The 17,393-nt window shown below is 37.8% G+C and overlaps 1 long non-coding RNA gene across 2 annotated transcripts; it reads left to right on the forward strand.

The window, feature by feature from the left end:
* Positions 1–3,050: 3,050 nt before the first annotated feature.
* On the forward strand, positions 3,051–16,295 carry LOC122686933. 2 transcript variants are annotated; one of them, XR_006338954.1, is made up of 3 exons: positions 3,051–3,183; positions 6,802–6,874; positions 16,210–16,295. It is a non-coding gene; the product is annotated as an uncharacterized LOC122686933 (long non-coding RNA). The 2 variants fall into 2 exon arrangements; XR_006338955.1 differs by lacking the exon at positions 16,210–16,295 and adding an exon at positions 8,945–9,037.
* The last annotated feature ends 1,098 nt before the right edge of the window (positions 16,296–17,393 follow it).

Here is a 17,393-nt window from a genome sequence, read left to right on the forward strand (position 1 = left end):
TAAATTTGGGCAAACTTTGGGAGATGGTGAGAGACAGGGAGGTCTGGCATGCTGCAGTCCTTGAGATAGCAAAGAGTCAGACATGACGGGGCAACTGAACAAGCCCTCCTTTAATATCTTCCAGTTCAAGGTTTCAGATTCTGAAAAAACTATAAACTCTATACATCCATTTCAGAATAGGCAAGGACAAATAGATTTCGAAAACTTTCCTTCAAAATGCTCTTAAAATTTTTATTTTAGCTGTAATCCTAAATCAGGACCAAAGATAGGCATGTTCAATTACAAAGAACAACTCTGTTTTCTAAGGTAGCAGTCCATTGCAGATAGAGTTCAATTTCCTCCCAGACACTTGGTTTTCATTCAAACATGATACAAAACATGTTCGTGCCTAATTGAGTGGATGACATACAATTAACTGAAGCACCAATACTTTGGCCACCTGATGCGAAGAGCTGACTCACTAGAAAAGCCCCTGATGCTGGGAAAGATTGAAGGTGGGAGGAGAAGGGGACAACAGAGGACAAGATGGTTGGATGGCATCATTGACTCAATGGACATAAGTTTGAGTAAGCTCTGGGAGTTGGTGATGGACAGGGAGGCCTGGCGTGCTGCAGTTCATGGGGTTGCAAAGAATCGGACACGACTGAGCAACTGAACAACAGCAACAACATAAAACTAATCCACCCTGTACAAGTTTAAGCATAAGTAAGTGACTAGTGGAGCTGGCGTTAAGGATGAGGGTACAGGTGCAACACAGGTAAAGCGGGGAAAGGACAACAGGTGGTCCTGGGAGCCCTGGGACATCAGCCTACAGAGCCGACAAGACCAGAGACATGGCCAAGCTCCAGACCCATCCTCCTGGCAGAGCTGGGGTGAAGTACAGGTGAGCTGATAACATGACAGGATACGAAAACACCTTAAATTTAATAAGCAGCGTATTTAACATACCTTAATGTGCCCAACTTATCATGCCTATGGATGTCTAGTTTGGAGCATGGGCAAGCCCTCCAAGCAAACACTCCCTAAATCCTTGACTGTTGGTTCATGACAGAAGACCAATCTTGTCATCATCAAACAACTTGGACAGGGCTAACTTTTGTAACAGTTATTACTGATAATATTTACAGTCATGAATTTCTGTGTGTAAATACAAACCCTTATCTCCCATTTTTGAGTATTGCTTGCTTCTCCAGTAGTCTTTTCTGCTACTGAGTCAAATGTGTGATTTGCCAGTCTTTCTTGGGAAATACCAAAGTCTTGCCTTCTCCTTCATAACTAAAGAACAAAATCAGGTTATGATTCAATAATTCTCTCACTGTGCCATGGAGAAGGTAACACCAGCATTTATCTTTAGTTCTTCAATGGGGCTTCCTCAGAGGCTCAGTGGTAAAGAATTCACCTGCAATGCAGGAGATGAAGAAGACACAGGTTCGATCCCTGGGTGGGGAAGAACCCCTGGAGAAGGGCATGGCAACCCACTCCAGTATTCTTGCCTGGAGAATCCCATGGACAGAGGAGCCTGGTGGGATATAGACCATGGGGTCACTGTCACAAAGAGTCAGACATGACTGAGTGACTAAGCACAGCATTAACTGGTAAGACTGAGTTTGAACCACAGTTTGGATACATGCCTGAATCCACAGCATACCACCATTCTACAAGCGTCTGCCCTTTTTCAAAGAGTTTCTAGTAACAAGATGATTTCAGTGACTACATTTTCATAATAAAACAATAAAAAAAACACATTTTTCACAGAGATTTCATGACAGTATTTGTTGTTATTTTTCTACCTTGTTTATTTGAGTAAGTACCACCAATAATAATGAAATATTCTTTGTACAAAATGTTGAAGACTATTTCAATATTTCTTAATAATATCAACAAGTATTATGAGTTACGTTCCCTTCACTCATATATAAAGAGACACTGGAAGGAAGTTATCAGAGGATATATTCTTTAAAATACATTAAATTACTAAAAAATACCAAAATACTTCGGCACATAAGTAAAATGCAAATGGTTATTCTGAAGTGTATCAAGGGTGTATAGCCGAAAGAATTAGTATCACAAATGATAAATTGCAAAATGACAACCTGTGGTTATTTAGTAAATATAATGGTTATCCTGGATCCTTAAATACAATTTCCTGAACACAGTTAGGAATCCACAGACACAAAAGAAATTCGAGTGTTCTTTCTGGGGTGATGGAAATATCCTAAAATGTGATTGTGATGCTGACTGTACAATTCTGCATATGCTAAAATTCAAAGTTTTACATTTTAAATGGATGTTACAGTATATAAGTTATAGTCTTGTAAAGGTATATAAAAAAGAAAACATACAAGAAAAAAGAGAAAATGTTGCTGAGACTTTAAAAAATTACTCTATTAAGTATCATTTGCTAATGAAACTGTGTTAAACAGGCAATGAAGGTCATCTCATTTAATCCTCACAGCAGTCTTCTGGGTAGGTTTTCCTAACCCTGACAGACAGAAGGGAAAAGCACTGGAGGTTTCCTAAATCTGAAGAGCAGGACCCAGGAGGCAAATCCAGAATTCTCTGCCTGGACTCCAACAAAGTGCTGGATTCTACAATTTCCTTAATTCTGGGCACCCTTATAATATCTTATTTAAAATATCAAACAATTAGTTCAAATCCTTGCCCAAATAGCATAGGAGTGAGCAGCCTCATGAGAAACTGTGTTTGAAGTTTAGAGTAACAGATAAACAAGCTGAAATCCCAAAGAAACCCTGGATTTTGCCTGGATTTTGCCTTTGTTCTTCACCCAAGGGTGCATTGGGAGGGTGGTGTGTTGCTCCAAAGTCATCTTGAAAGGCTGCACAATCAGGGCCTATCAGAGATATAACCTCAGCCTATGACACAGATCTACAGAGGTGATCCTGCAGTTGATTAAAAAATTTAATCTCCTAAAAAAACCAGTGGATCAATCTCACTAGCGTGGGGTTTGTACAAGCTTGAGATTCTTTCCTAGGAACTTGCAGCCACAGAAATTCAAGAAACTGTCTTTTGGCTTCTGACCTTCGAACGCTTACAACTGCATTTCCTTCTGTTTGGAATATTCTCTCCAATTTTCATCCAAGCTGCACTTCTACATTTCTCTGCTTCGAAGTCGTCATTTTGGGAAAATACTGCTTTGGTTCTGCTCCATGCTGTTCCATATGGGTAAGGAAGCCGCCGCGTGATCTGAGAGCCTGTGTCCACTGCTCGGGGCACTTAGCGTCCCCTCTTGTAGGTGCATCCGTGATGCCCGAGGAGGGAAGACGCTCATCCTCCGCGCTCACTGCTGGTTCCCTAGAGCTAACACAGGGCAGGGGAAACAGGAGGTACCCAGGAAATCATCACTGAGTAGCCTAACTTTACTTGGGGCTGAAGATTTCAAGGTTGTGTTTCATTTTGTTATCTTTGTTTTGCAGACTGCAGTCCCTATCTGTAAATTGTTCAGTCTGTGGGGATAAAGATATTTAAACAATGGTAATGTCATATGGTAAAGATTCATACTATAAAGAATCTGCCTGCAATGCAGGAGACCTGGGTTTGATCCCTGGGTTGGGAAGATCCCCTGGAGAAGGGAATAGCAACCCACTCCAGTATTCTTGCCTGGAGAATCCCATGGACAGAGGAACCTGGAGGGTTCCTGCCGTCCATGGGGTCACAAAGAGTCAGACACGACTGAGTGGCTAACAAGTGACTAACAATGTCATATGGTAAGTATATGCATATGCTATTAATTGAAGTACATACCAAATACAGTGGGAAATTTTGTTTACTCTCTATGTTCATTTCTATTAAAATAAATAATTAAGATTCATAATATGAATCAAATATGGGATAGACTGGAACAGCAGTGACATTTCTTGAGTGTTTGCTATCTGCCAGTCATTCACCAGGAGTATGACATGTATTGCTATGCTTCAAATTTATGGCAATCCAACAAAGTCATGACTTTCATTTTACACATGAGGATACTGAAACCCAGGTAAAGTACCTACAACTAGCAGCTGGTGGGTCTAATATTTTCCCTAAGACCGTTAGACTCCGCAGAGATTTCTTACTCTCCACATATATACTCCATAAATATTTATCTTTTCTCCATGAAATCTGCCCGTGGGATTAATATGAAGTAGACAGGATTCTTTAAAATAATTTTTCTATTTTCTTAAAAGGTTACTGCAAAATGGTGTTCTTAAAGCATTTATATAGAAATAAAATAATACAAACATTTTAAAGCAAGTAGATTTTTTTTTTCAAAATCATGCAGGTTTTACATCAAAATTTTTGGCAAAGAAAAAAAATTCTGCCAACTGATTTTATTAATGTTTCTAAGTATTCAGTTCATATTTGAAGCAAATTGATTCTCATAACCACTGTACAAGTAAAATTAATATAACAGATTTATTGAGGATCTTTAACATACAGCAGTGTCTTGTGAGTATATATATAATAGCTTTCTAGAGGGGGAACTTCAATGTCAGCCAAAAAAATAATCTCTCACAGAGGAAAAAAAATAGATTGGACAATTTAGCCTAAGTACCTCAGGGTTTCCATGACAACCACAATTAGTACCATTTAACAAGAAAACAATGGATTTGCCAGTTCAGAACAATAGTCAAATACATGGTCTTCTAATTTATTTCACTATTAGAAATACAAAGAGATATCTGAATACTGCACTGTGACTGCTCCTGCACATGCTCTTTAGAATTTCTGAGGTTGTGGGGTGATCACATCATTAGCATAACCGGTATTGATTGTGTGGGGCGGGGGGGGGGGGGGGGGGGGGTTGTGTGCTAAGATAGATGTCCTCTAGAAATCCCATCTGAACACTTACCACCATCCCAAATCAATTACCCTCTACAAGATAAATAAGAACTGACACACTCTTTGTTCCAAAATGGTCAAAAGACAGGGGTATTCCCCTGCTCCACCTACAGTTTTGACCAGGCAGCCCACTCCAGAGAACAGAGGTGAACTAAAAGTAAACCAGTAAGCTGGAGCTGTCAGCATCATGATGAGAGCCATAAAAACTTTCTGACCACCCTTTTCTCTTGACTTTGCTTTCGAGAAAATGGAAATATGACCACATCAATTCTCCAACATATAAACTTGGCTGTGATTACTGCCTGCCTCTGGCTGAGTCAGCACAGAGTTAGCCTATGAAGTAATGGGGCGTGACAGCCTCTGCCTTTCCCATCCACCAGTAAATGCTCTGTCGCAATGCCCTTCGCCACTGGCAAAGTCTGTGCATCAGCCTTTTTTATTTATCTGGTAGTTATCTGAGGTTGTGTAACAAGTCACAAGATAATTAGCTCCAAAAACGTCCTTCTGTAAAAAAAATTTCCCCCATATACACAGGGTGGGGGAAACAAAAATATTTCCAAGTTTTGGCGACAATAGTTACCTTGAATTGATTACTCAAAAGCACTTTGCAAGCATTTTCTCATTTAATTGTCACAATAGTCCTATGAAGAAAATGTTATTGTCCACATTTTAAAACTCAAGAAATCTAATCCCAGGAAAGTAACAGCCCCGTATCACACAGCCCAGTGGCCAAATAAATATGAAGGTTTCAATCCCAGCTTCCTGGCTCAGGACTGGTTCGGTAATAATTATGCTACTCCAGTTGCAGAGGTTTGAAATTGCTAGGATTCCAGACCAAATAGATACTGTTAATGGAATGTATTCACACAAACTAATGTGTCTGCAGCATGTCTACGTGGCATTTCTTTTTTCAAGAGTTATTTGTCCTGAGAGAACAATGCAATAGAAAGAACGGAGTCCAGGGACCCGGGTTTAAATCCCAGCTCTGAAACTCAACTGCCGGGTGATCTTGAACAAGCTTCTGGACCTTTCTGAATCCAAGTGTCCCTAACTGTAATATGCACCCTGCAGAGCTATGGGTAATACCAGCAGTGGCATATGTTAAATGCTTTACGGGCAAGGGGCACTCTGAGAGTGGAGTCCATAATTATTTTGAGCTTCTTAAAATCAGAAATCTTTCAGATCCATCTCTGAACACCGTTCTACCAGCTGCTCCAAGAAACAAAGATTTTCTAGCAAAATACAAATGGATTGTCTGTATGCTCCAAATCCTCCCAGTGGAGGTGATCAAGGGCTTTCATTTCACTTTTAAATGAGGAAAATCTTATCCTGATACTTTCATAACAGCATTATCAGGTAAGGTTTCTAATCCCAGGGATCCTGTCATTTTTTTTTTTTTTAAATGAGGAAACTTTAGAGTCGTGTAAAGATCAACTTATATGAAACAAGACGGTTTGAGGAAGAAATTAAAGAGCATTTGAGTCATGACCACTGGGTTGTAGTTGGCCTGGAGTGCGGAGGTTGTATAAAGAGCCATATATGGGGCACAGAACACAGCGAAAGCTGCTAAAATAGGACCACTGGCAGCGCTTGCTTAACTCTAAGGAAACAGGAGGGCTCTTTTATCCTAATATACTCAAATAGATCCTGAAGAGGCCCTAGAAACAGCAGAGTGTTCTGCAGTATTTAAAGGATGCTGCTGAGATTCACAGTCCTAAAATTAGACCTGCGGGCTGCTTCCTGCACTTTAGGCTAAATTTCCTTTCCATGCCTGTGATTATCTTTCTGGAAATAAAGGCTCTGTTTCATTTAAAAATCTGTTTACAATAAAGAGGCCCACAGAAGCCTAGCCTCCCCTGTCTTGCACATAGAGTTACCTACCCAGGACCACACCTGTGTTCTGTGAAAGGAAGGGGCTGACAAGAAACTGCTTTGACCAGTGATCGTGTCTTATGATTCCAGGACTGCACAGGGGAAATGTGGACCACTATTTTCTCTGCAAATCCATTCACATTGCCAGCACCTCAAAACTGGGGTATGTATCCAGTATCTGTCCCTTCTCTTCAGAGTTTTAAAATTTCAGGACCTTGAAATTGAATAGATTAATGTCTCAAAGTCCCCTGCACTCATTTGGAAGTTATATTTTTAATTTTGAAAAAAAAATAAAAACAGTAATTTTTACTTTTGGTGTTAAACTTTGTCAGTAATCTTGTAGGTAAGGAAAGTATTATAAGCCAAAAAAGCACTGGGCAAATGAAATGAAAATTTTTTACACACACATACACATGCACGTGTGCTTACACATACATATATACACATATATACATACATATAAATGCAATTTCTCCCCATGAATGGCCTTGGTGAAGTCATCACTGGTAGGTACTATTAGCCAAACCTCTATGGAGACTACGAGGCAATATTTTGCATTATCACATTTCATCTAGTCAAAATCCAGATGGCTGTCAATGAAGATTGCTCCCCCCGCCTCCCCAGGCCAAGTCTGACTTTGTGTGATTCGTACCTCTTTGAGACATCTGCTTCTGTCACCAAAGGACAGCAGTGATCTTTGTTTAGGGTGAGTTCTGAGTAGAATAATATGCAAGCAGGAAGCCCATTGCTTGCTATTTTTCTCCTGTCTTTAAACATATTTTCAAATATTTTCTTTTCAATTCTGCATCTCAAGAAGAAGTTCTTTGGAATTATCCCTTTCAGTATGTAGCAGGTGGCTGGGAAGATACTCCGGAGGGTCGCATGTGCCCTCGGCAGCTCGGAAATAGGAGACACCTGCAACTTGGCATCTCTGGCAAGCGAGCACTTTCCTTACAAGTTTTAAGCCTAAGTGAAGCTCTCTCATTTAGAGACAGAGTTATCCTCTCTAAATTTTAAAATCAACCATTAAGAATAATCTTAGTCATTGATTTCTTTATTTAATCACACAATCGTAAATAATAGTGATATATTTGTGAAAGTAGACAACTTTAGTCTCTCCTTCCCTCACACTGATTGGGAAACTATCCTGAGTGATTAAAAATTAGAATCTAGTAAGTTGGGAAAAAAAAAAAAAGAAAAGAAAATCTTAGCATGAACATGAGGAAAACTATGGAAATCTACTCCCAGGAAAACCAGCATTTCCACTTTCTCTCTTCATTGCTAGCTGATAAACTAGGTAGTGAATATATTTATTTTATTGTGTAATAATAAACATAGCATAAGGAGTATGTTTTCAGATTAAGTAAACTTTATTGTTTCTGCTCTAGGCCAACTCTGAACAAGGTTAACATTTAACAGGAGTTTATATATATTATTATTATTATATAGAATTAATATATGTACAAATATTTTATAGAATATTTATATATATAAAGAATGGCAATCCTACATTAATATATATATTATACACACACACACATATATAATATCCAGAAAAGGGGGAAAGTATGCATTGACATTTTAAAAACCTCTTCATTTTAGCTCTTGCATTCTCTGTTGGCAGCATCATAATTTCTGCAGTAGCAACTATGACAGCCAAACAAAGGATTAAGGCTGTTTGTGGAAAAGCAGCAGCAGTTGAATTGATAAGCAAGAGAAATTCAATATACTTGGAAATGCTGCTCACAGTAAAAAACAAGAGAGATAAAACACAAAGAAATGGAACTATTTATTTCTCTCATATTATTTGAATACAAAAAGTAGTGAAGTCTTTTTATCTGCCACTTTCAAGATGCCATCTTAGAATTTTGACCATGTACAAAACAATTCTTTGTAGTATTTATTTTTAGTATAAAATAATATTAAAATAAATTTGAAATAAAATTTTACCATTGGAAAAAAAATTCCACTCTCCTAACATACTATTTTCATTTTTGTTTGCTCTTTCCCAGTCATTTTTGTAGTTCATGCTCATGTTTCATATAGCTTTAAACACAGAACAGGAGAATTCTCGCAAACTAATTTATCTAAGAGATCACTGTGTACTGATTTCAAAGGAGACTCTACAAATATTACAAATACCTGCATAACATTATATAGAATTAATGTAGGATTCCATTCTTAATTGTTATTTAGTATTGAACATTAAATTTTTCCAATTCTTTTATTACAGATAATGCTACAATAAATGTCTTCACAGAAACAGCTTTTTCCCCCCACTTTTGCTGAATTGTTTTCTTCAAGTAAATTTTCAAGGAAGTTAAATTGTTGGCTAAAATTCCATATTATTTTTGTGCCTGACTTCTACACACATACTGCTTTCTTAAGTGGCTATTCCAATTTACCCTGCTAGCAGGCACATGTATGTGGAAGGTGTCCATTTCTAAACCTGAGTGTTGTTTGGGAGTAGGTCAGGGCAAAGTGGAGGAAGAACGTATAGAGTAGGGAAGAAGTTTAGTTCAGTCACTCAGTCGTGTCCGACTCCTTGCGACCCCAGGGACTGCAGCACACCAGGCTTCCCTGCCCATCACCAACTCCCAGAGCCAACTCAAACTCATGTCCATTGTGTCGGTGATGCCATCCAACCATCTCATCCTCTGTCATCCCCTTCTCCTCCTGCCTTCAATCTTTCCAAGCATCAGGGTCTTTTCCAATGAGTCGGTTCTTCGCATCTAGTGGCCAAAGTACATAAAAGAATAATAGTGGGTATTCAATAAGTGTTGGTTGAATGAATGAATAGATAACTGGACTTTTTCAATAGTCAACTCCTTCCTTGGAAGGAAAAGTAGCCTAGAACAATGCATTTGTCTAACACAATAAGTGATTCTATTTCTTCTAGAGCTCGGCTCAATAATAGAGCAAATGCTGGCTTCCTATCAGCTTTAAAGTAGAAATAAGATGCTCTTTTCAATGTGATTTTTTATCATAATTGACCATGAACTGCCTTAATACCACTATCATAAGAACAGTATACTTTATCATCATTTCCAATCTTTAACTAAATTCATCTCTAAGGCAATCACCTGTCTACTGTTGATTGGCCATCTGTTTCCCCAGTAATTACACGAGCATGTCACTTAGCAACAGGATGTACCTCTTTTCCATAGCCTCATGAAACAACATGGTTATGGCTTTAAAGCAAGAAAATAATGAAGTCTTCTGTTATTACAAATAAATACATAGTCACATGCTCTGCATATATCTGTGTGAACGGGTGTGGTTGTGTGCTCCTTTTACTTCCGGTTGCTGTAGGAAACAGGGGGAGGTGGATATCAGCCTTCCTTGGATGTCTCATAATAACAACAAGGACTACAGTGACTACCAGAGGGATCCACTCTTTGCCAGATGCTGCAACTTGCTGAAACTTTACATACATTATTTCACTCAATCCTTACCACAGTTTGACGAGCTTAGTATTTTTATACTTAACTGGGTACTTTTATCCCATTTATAGATAAAGAAATTGAGGCTTAGAAAGAATAATTTCCCTAAGGTCATAGCGTAAATGACACAGTTGGAATTCTAAACCAGAGTTATCTGCTCAAAAGCCCATGTTCTTAACCGCTATGTCCTTCAAGCTGATCACAAAATTAGTTCATTTACTACTTGGGCAGCTTGGTGCATTCAGAAAAACTTCATATGGATTAATAATGAGGAAGAGATTTAAAAGTGTCTCCAGCTTCCTCCTTTAGATTCTTTGAGATGTTCCTTGTTCTCCTGCAAGTTACCTGGCTCAGAACTTTGGGCTCAGTTTAAGGCCTATGGGGACTGTCCTGGGTGCTTAGAAACCCCCAGAGTCTAGCAGAGATAGCAAATGTCCTTGTCCAGGGAGTTTTACGACCTTCCTAGAAAGTGTTTTAGAATAACTAGTCATTAAGCTTCTGTACATTAACTGACATTTTCACTTGCCTGCTTTATGCTAGACAGCATTCACTTGGGTGATCTACAAGAATTTCAAACTCAAATGGGTCCAAAACTAAACTCACTTCTATTTCTTTCTGACTCGTTCTATACCCCCAAATTGTCCTTAGTCCACTGCCCCCTGCTTGTGAGTGGCACTGTCAGATGGGAGACTGATCTACAGAGCCTGTTGAGTGCAATTCGTCTGTGATTCCTCTACCTTATCCACTCACATGTCCATCAATTACCAGGCCAGTCACCACTGTCGTCCTTCCACTTATTTCCATCCCTAGGCCAGCAATATGTCTTGCCTTAGTTATTATAAAAGTCCCTTACTGAGAATTCCCTGGTGGTCCAGTGGTTAAGATTCTAGGCTTTCACTGCCAGGGGCCTCAGATTCAACCCTTAGTTGGGGAACTAAAATCCTACAAGCCATACAGCATGGTTAAAAAATTTAAAAAGTCCCCTACTGATATTCCTGCACTCACTCTTGGCCTGGGCTATCCATTCAATCACTGCACTGCAACTGGATATTTCTAAAATACAAATCTAATATTTTCATTCTCCTAATAAATAGTATATGAATTTCTCTGGTGGCTGAGTGGTAAAGAATCTGCCTGCAATGCAGGAGATATAGGGTCAATCCTTGAGTTGGGAGAATCACCTGGAGTACGAAATGGCTACCCTCTCCAGTATTCTTTCCTGGGAAGTCCTATGGACAAATGAGCCTAGTGAGCTACCGTCCATGGGGTTGCAAAAAAAAAAGTCAGACATGACTTAGCAACTAAACAACAATAAATAGTGTATGATTCTATACTGTCTTCAGAATGTGAGAACTTTTCTTCCTCTTTATTTTTTCTCTTAGTAGAGACTGTTTCACACAATAGAGGTTAAAAATATTATTTCCTTGCTTTCTCAATCCCCTTTGTAGCTATTAATAGTAATGGTCATAGGATAAGTTTTATCTGAGACATAGGGATAAATCTTCTGGGTAACGTTTATGAAGGATTTTCCTCCCTTAAAAAAAAAAAAAATAAATGAGAACTTCAAGGAGAGTTTTCCCACCTGCTTCACTTTTTTCCCCCTGTATTTGAGTGATTTCCAAGAGCTTTAGAAACCATCTTATGACCATGGGTGATAAACCCAAGGACAGAAGCCACCAAGCTGAGGACAACAGAGTGAAATGAGGGAAGATCCTGGCTCACACAGCCACACACCTGAACCTCCCTAGGGTCACATTCCTTTGGATTTTGAGAACATAAAACCTCTTACTATGTAAGTCATTTTCTCTAACATTCTGTTTATTTATATCTGAAGTAATCTTAACTCATATACAAAAAAGAGTTCCTTCCCCAGGAGCACAAGCCCAGCGATCGTCATGAGGATGCACCGTGATGGTGCTCCCTGTCTAACACGATGGCCTTGGCCTTGGTGAACGCGTGCTCATCCTTTAAGACTCATCTCAAATACTGCCTCTTCTGGGAAGTTCTTGTACTCAGAATAATCACTTCTGGTCAAACACAGTATCTTATAATTACATATTATTACAGAGATATGTAGAAATATCTCATATGTCTCTTATAGAGATATATAGTAATGTTTATAATATATTAAATTGTGGTTAAATGTCAAGGAGTCTGTTCTCAAGTGCAGAAGCCAATGCCCTATCATGTATCTATTCCTAGCGGCTAGCACATTGATTTTCCTGGTATAAATAGTATACAACAGGTACTCACAGTTTCTGGAATAAAACAAAACTTCACCTATTGAGTGATAACAGAGTTTTCATCATGGTAAAAATTTTCCAGATCCTGTATAGCAGAAGCCTACAAAATATTGACACTTTTCTCCATATGGATTTTAGAACATGATATGTGGCAAAATATTTATTCATAGTAGGTATTTATTTTAATGAAAACCTTAAATTTATGTTTCAGGGCCACACTTTCTTCATCCCAGCTCTTACTCATCGTATATCTATACCTGCAGCTGAAAGAAGAGACTGGATTTAGCATGATAATCCTGAGGCTGTAATGATACATCACATCATTGAGAGACTGCAATTACGTTCACTAGACTGTGCTTAGTAAGGCAAGAAATTATATATAGACATTTGGAAAAACATTTAGAAATCATAAGAGTTAACCAACAGAGGGCTAGGCTACTCTTTAACCCTCAGCCAGCAAAACTTCAGTTCAATTTACTCTGCAGGCTGGTTATTATTCAAGATTATTAATCAACAAATACTGTTTGATAGCACACTATAAATTAGATGTCTAAGATCTAAGGATATATTGGTGCTCAATATATTCAAGTACCCTAACTTCATGGACCTTATATATTTATTCACATGTTGATAATAATGATAGTGACCATTTTGAGAATGAGGAGTAATCCTACAACATCCTGACAAAAAGGTCCCAGAGAGTGTTGAGGGTCACTTTTTAAGCTGGGTGGGGTGAGCAGGGTCCTAGCTTTGATTTGACTCATTGCTAGTGCAATTCTTAGTAATGTGTTACTCTTTATATAGCTGGCATGTAGGGAAAGATGTTAATTTATAGATTATGGATTTGGTTAGAGCCTATACCAATTTTCTATTTGTCTCTATGATCTGAATACTATTCAGTCCATGTCTAAAAGTAATCTCACAGCTCATGCATGTGGTATAGCAACCTTATATGGATAGTTCTGTCTAATCTGAACACCAATATAATGTTAATCTGGCTTCAAACTAGACCTGAATCTATTCTGGAAACCACACAATGGTGATTCAGATGCCATTGTATTGTGCCTGTGCTGATGACATGAGCAAAGTGATTGTCTCAAAATAGTTCAGCAGATTTTCCCATTATAGTTCCCATTTCTCTTCAGAAAAGTTATGAATTTTTGGAACACTAGTATTTAGTTATCAGTTACTACATGTCAGATGTTGTACTGAGCTTAATTATATTCTATCCTTTAAGACCATTATAAACTGATGATATAGGAAATACCCCACCACCATCAACTTCCTGATGATGAAACTGAGCCTTCAAGAGCTTGGGTTCCTTGCCCAAGGTCACACAGATTGTAGGTGGGCCGGCTGAGACTTAAGCCAGGTTTATGGGACTCCTAAATCCATTTCTATTAATTTTATACCATGCTTTCTTCTAGATATATCAATATGTAAAATTAAAATTTTTTAAATGCAGATACTTATCCATAGGAACAGAATACTATTGCTTATCAATCATACAGTTCTTGAAATAACATTGACTTTCTATTATATATAGTAGAGTGAAAAACCTAAAAATTAAAATTTTCAATTCAAATTTTTTTTTCCTTCTAGGTCACAATCACTTAACAAAACTGAAGAGTCTATCATGTTCAGTGGTTGTAAAAATTAACAAACTAAGGCTTTTTCACAATCTTGCTTGCTAAGCCTGATATTAAATACACAACTAAGAATGGCAATGGTATTTTTAAGCATCGTATATGCATTTGAAATACTGGCAGAATTTCATATGTGGGAACTCTAATAATAGAAACCACTCCACAACCTTGGTTTTAATGTGTTCTTTTTATTCATATATTGGGTTCCCTAAGGGTTTTATCTTGAAGTGTTAACAGGGAAATCTGTCACCAGTAGAGGACTAAATGAAGTCACGAGTCATATAACAAGCAGAACAGACAAGCAACCTTCACTTGGATACTTAAGAAAATACTGGCAGAAACCCTGATACAATCAATTTGCAAATAACTTGAAGACAAGAAGGTACTTAGTGGATAATGACTAATGTGTTCTACTTAACCAAATCCTTTTAAGCTAATCTAATATGGTAGATCAAGGAGAAATGATAGATCTACTACATCTTGATTGCAGCAAATCTTTTGATTATCTGCATGTTACACCCATCAATGATCAAAAAAAGAAAAAAAACTGTGACCTAAAGCACATAACTGACTACAGTCACTACATAACATAAATATCTGTATGAAAATACCAGATGCTCTATTTCTACAATGTCAAATCTATATGTATAAGCACAACATATATACATATGTATACATACATACACACAGAATATACGTACTTGGAAATATCTGAATATTTAGTCTTTGTATTATACTGGAATTTTGCATCATATAAATTTGCTTTAAGTTCTATGTCCCAAATATACAGAATTTGCATTGTGAGGAAGTTCACAGGAATGCAAGAGAAATTGGGGAGACATCAGGAAATACTTTCTAGGCATAGACTAGGGAGATGGTCAGTAGTAATGAAGAAAGATGGATAGATACGGCATCCACAGCCAGGACCAAGTCTACGTGCCTACAGACTGATGCATGGATGCATTAGGCTCCTCCTGGGTCTCTTGGCCTAAGTGCTGGATCCCACAGCTTCTACAAAGGGACTCTGGTCTGTGGGTGAATACCAAATTGTTGTTGATGGAGGTACAAACAAGGGACACTTTAGTCAGCCATGATAGTTGTCGGTTTAAAAAAAAAAAATTAATGATTGGATGATTGTACCTTGTTCTATGGCTAAACTTTTTCTAAAAAGTTAATTCTTCCTGCCTTTTTTCCCTAAAGTCACCAATTATTTTTTCATCACCTATGCTCAAACTCTCTGAGTTGTCTGTTAAGCATCCATCTCCTCACTCCTGCTCTTCAACCAAAACTGGTAAATGTAGCTGAAGTGTCCTTCTTCTACTCGTTTTTATCTTTTTGAACTGCTTTCTATGGCCTAGCTCACACCCTCATCACCTTGCATTGGGCTTCTGTTAACTGTCTTCAAATTAGTTTTCCTATCTTCAGTCTCTCACTACTTTTCATTCATCCTCCTGCTGCCAGAGGAACCCTCCTGAAGCACAGGTCAGATCATGCCATGTCCTTTAAAACAGGCCAGATGGCTCTGACACCATCAGGATAAAATCCAAATTCCCTCAAGTGCCATTCAGGCCATTCTACAATCTGGCCTCAATCTGCCTACCCACCATTTCCTCTCAGCAAATCCTTCTACATTTGACATGCCGATGTTTCCCATGTGAATTCCTCAGAACACTACTTCCTCAGAAATTAATAGATACTACATTGAACATATTTTCCATGGCCAAATAAGTGGGGGTGGCAATGCTGGCCTAAGTTGAGCTTGGTAGGACTTCTCAGAGTCAAACTGTTTTGAAAAATATGTCTGAACTATATGTATATATATGCAAACTATATACATATATATATATGGTATATATTTGATAAAACTAGAAAAACAAGGGAATGATGAATACGAAATTCAGGTTAGTAGTCCTCCTCTGTGGAAAGGAGAGAGGTGTGTACAAGGGATTTAGTGATATTAAGAATTGCTCTGCATTTTAAGCAAGGTAGCAAGTACATGAGTGAATTGTTTATATATTATTTATATATATAGTTTTTTGCACTTTAATATCTGAAATCAGGATGGTATTACAATTGCTGAGAGTCAATGACAATTGTGATGCAGTTGTCTTTACCTGAAAATCATGTTAACCAACTTCTTTTACTAATGTCCTCCTTTTTTTGCAGGCATGAATGACAACTGACAAAAACCTGGGGGTGAAAGACCTGCTTTATTAAGTACAAAATAAAAATCTAAATGGCAAGAAAAAAAGTATCCATAACTTTGTAAACAATATTTACATTTACATTTAAAGGGATCTTTGTGGCTGAGGCAAATTCCCTTGATTTATTCCCTCATTATGGTCAAAGTAGATTGTAAATATGGCCGTTAAAATAGAAAACTTGGTGTAAATATTGTTGACTGGGTTTCCAGTAACTGTTAATATTCAACTCAAATGACCCACTAACATTATTCACCAAATCTGAACATCAAAATAAAAAAAAAAAAACTAGGAACAAAGACTGGAAAGCTTACTTCACTAGTATTTGGCCTGAGAAGGCAATCTGCACTCATGTGCCAATGGGGAAAAGTTACTAGGACTTTTAAACTCAAGTTGGTCTTGCCCTTCTGCTAACTCTGCTTTGCTTAGTTGTGTATGATGCTAATTACTTCTCTTCTCAATATCAAAATAATGATATTCTTAAGGGACTGTGGCTTATGTTTTGTTGTTGTATATATAATGATATGTATGTAGTGTTACTTAATCTGTTGTTTAATTAATGATTCTGTTTGTGTTAAGTGACATGCTGATCACATCCTCAAAATACAGGGTTTTGGCTGTGACACAGCTGTTTATATTGCCATAGGGCCTTAAAATCCTACCATGACATTAAATTGGAAACTGTTCCGCAATATGTAATTCTTAATTATATTTACTTGGCTCAAGGTCAGTAAATCAAGAGAAATTGAAAGATGAGTAAACTGATACATAAGGAAATCTCCAATATCTGTGTTTACTGACCTTCAAGTGTTGATTTGCCTAGTATTAGTTCCAATAGCAGACATACATTGGAAATAAAACACTAGGAGACACCCAGGTTCTATTGGGTTGGACAAAAGTTCATCTGGGTTTTCCCGTAACATCTTACATAAAAACCTGAATGAACTTTTTAGCCAACTCAATACATACGATCAGAGTTGGACTTCTCAGTTTCATGTAGACACTACATGTCCTGATCATCACTTTCTATGGAAATTTAAGTCTTTAATTATATAGTCAGTCTTTCTTACTGTTGGCAGTCATTTTTATTTGCTTACTTTTCCTTTTCTGAAAGGGCTACTCCTTAGTTCACTTGTGATCCCTATTTTT

This window comes from Cervus elaphus, chromosome 30 (assembly GCF_910594005.1).
Source record: "Cervus elaphus chromosome 30, mCerEla1.1, whole genome shotgun sequence".
Classification (NCBI taxonomy): domain Eukaryota; kingdom Metazoa; phylum Chordata; class Mammalia; order Artiodactyla; family Cervidae; genus Cervus; species Cervus elaphus.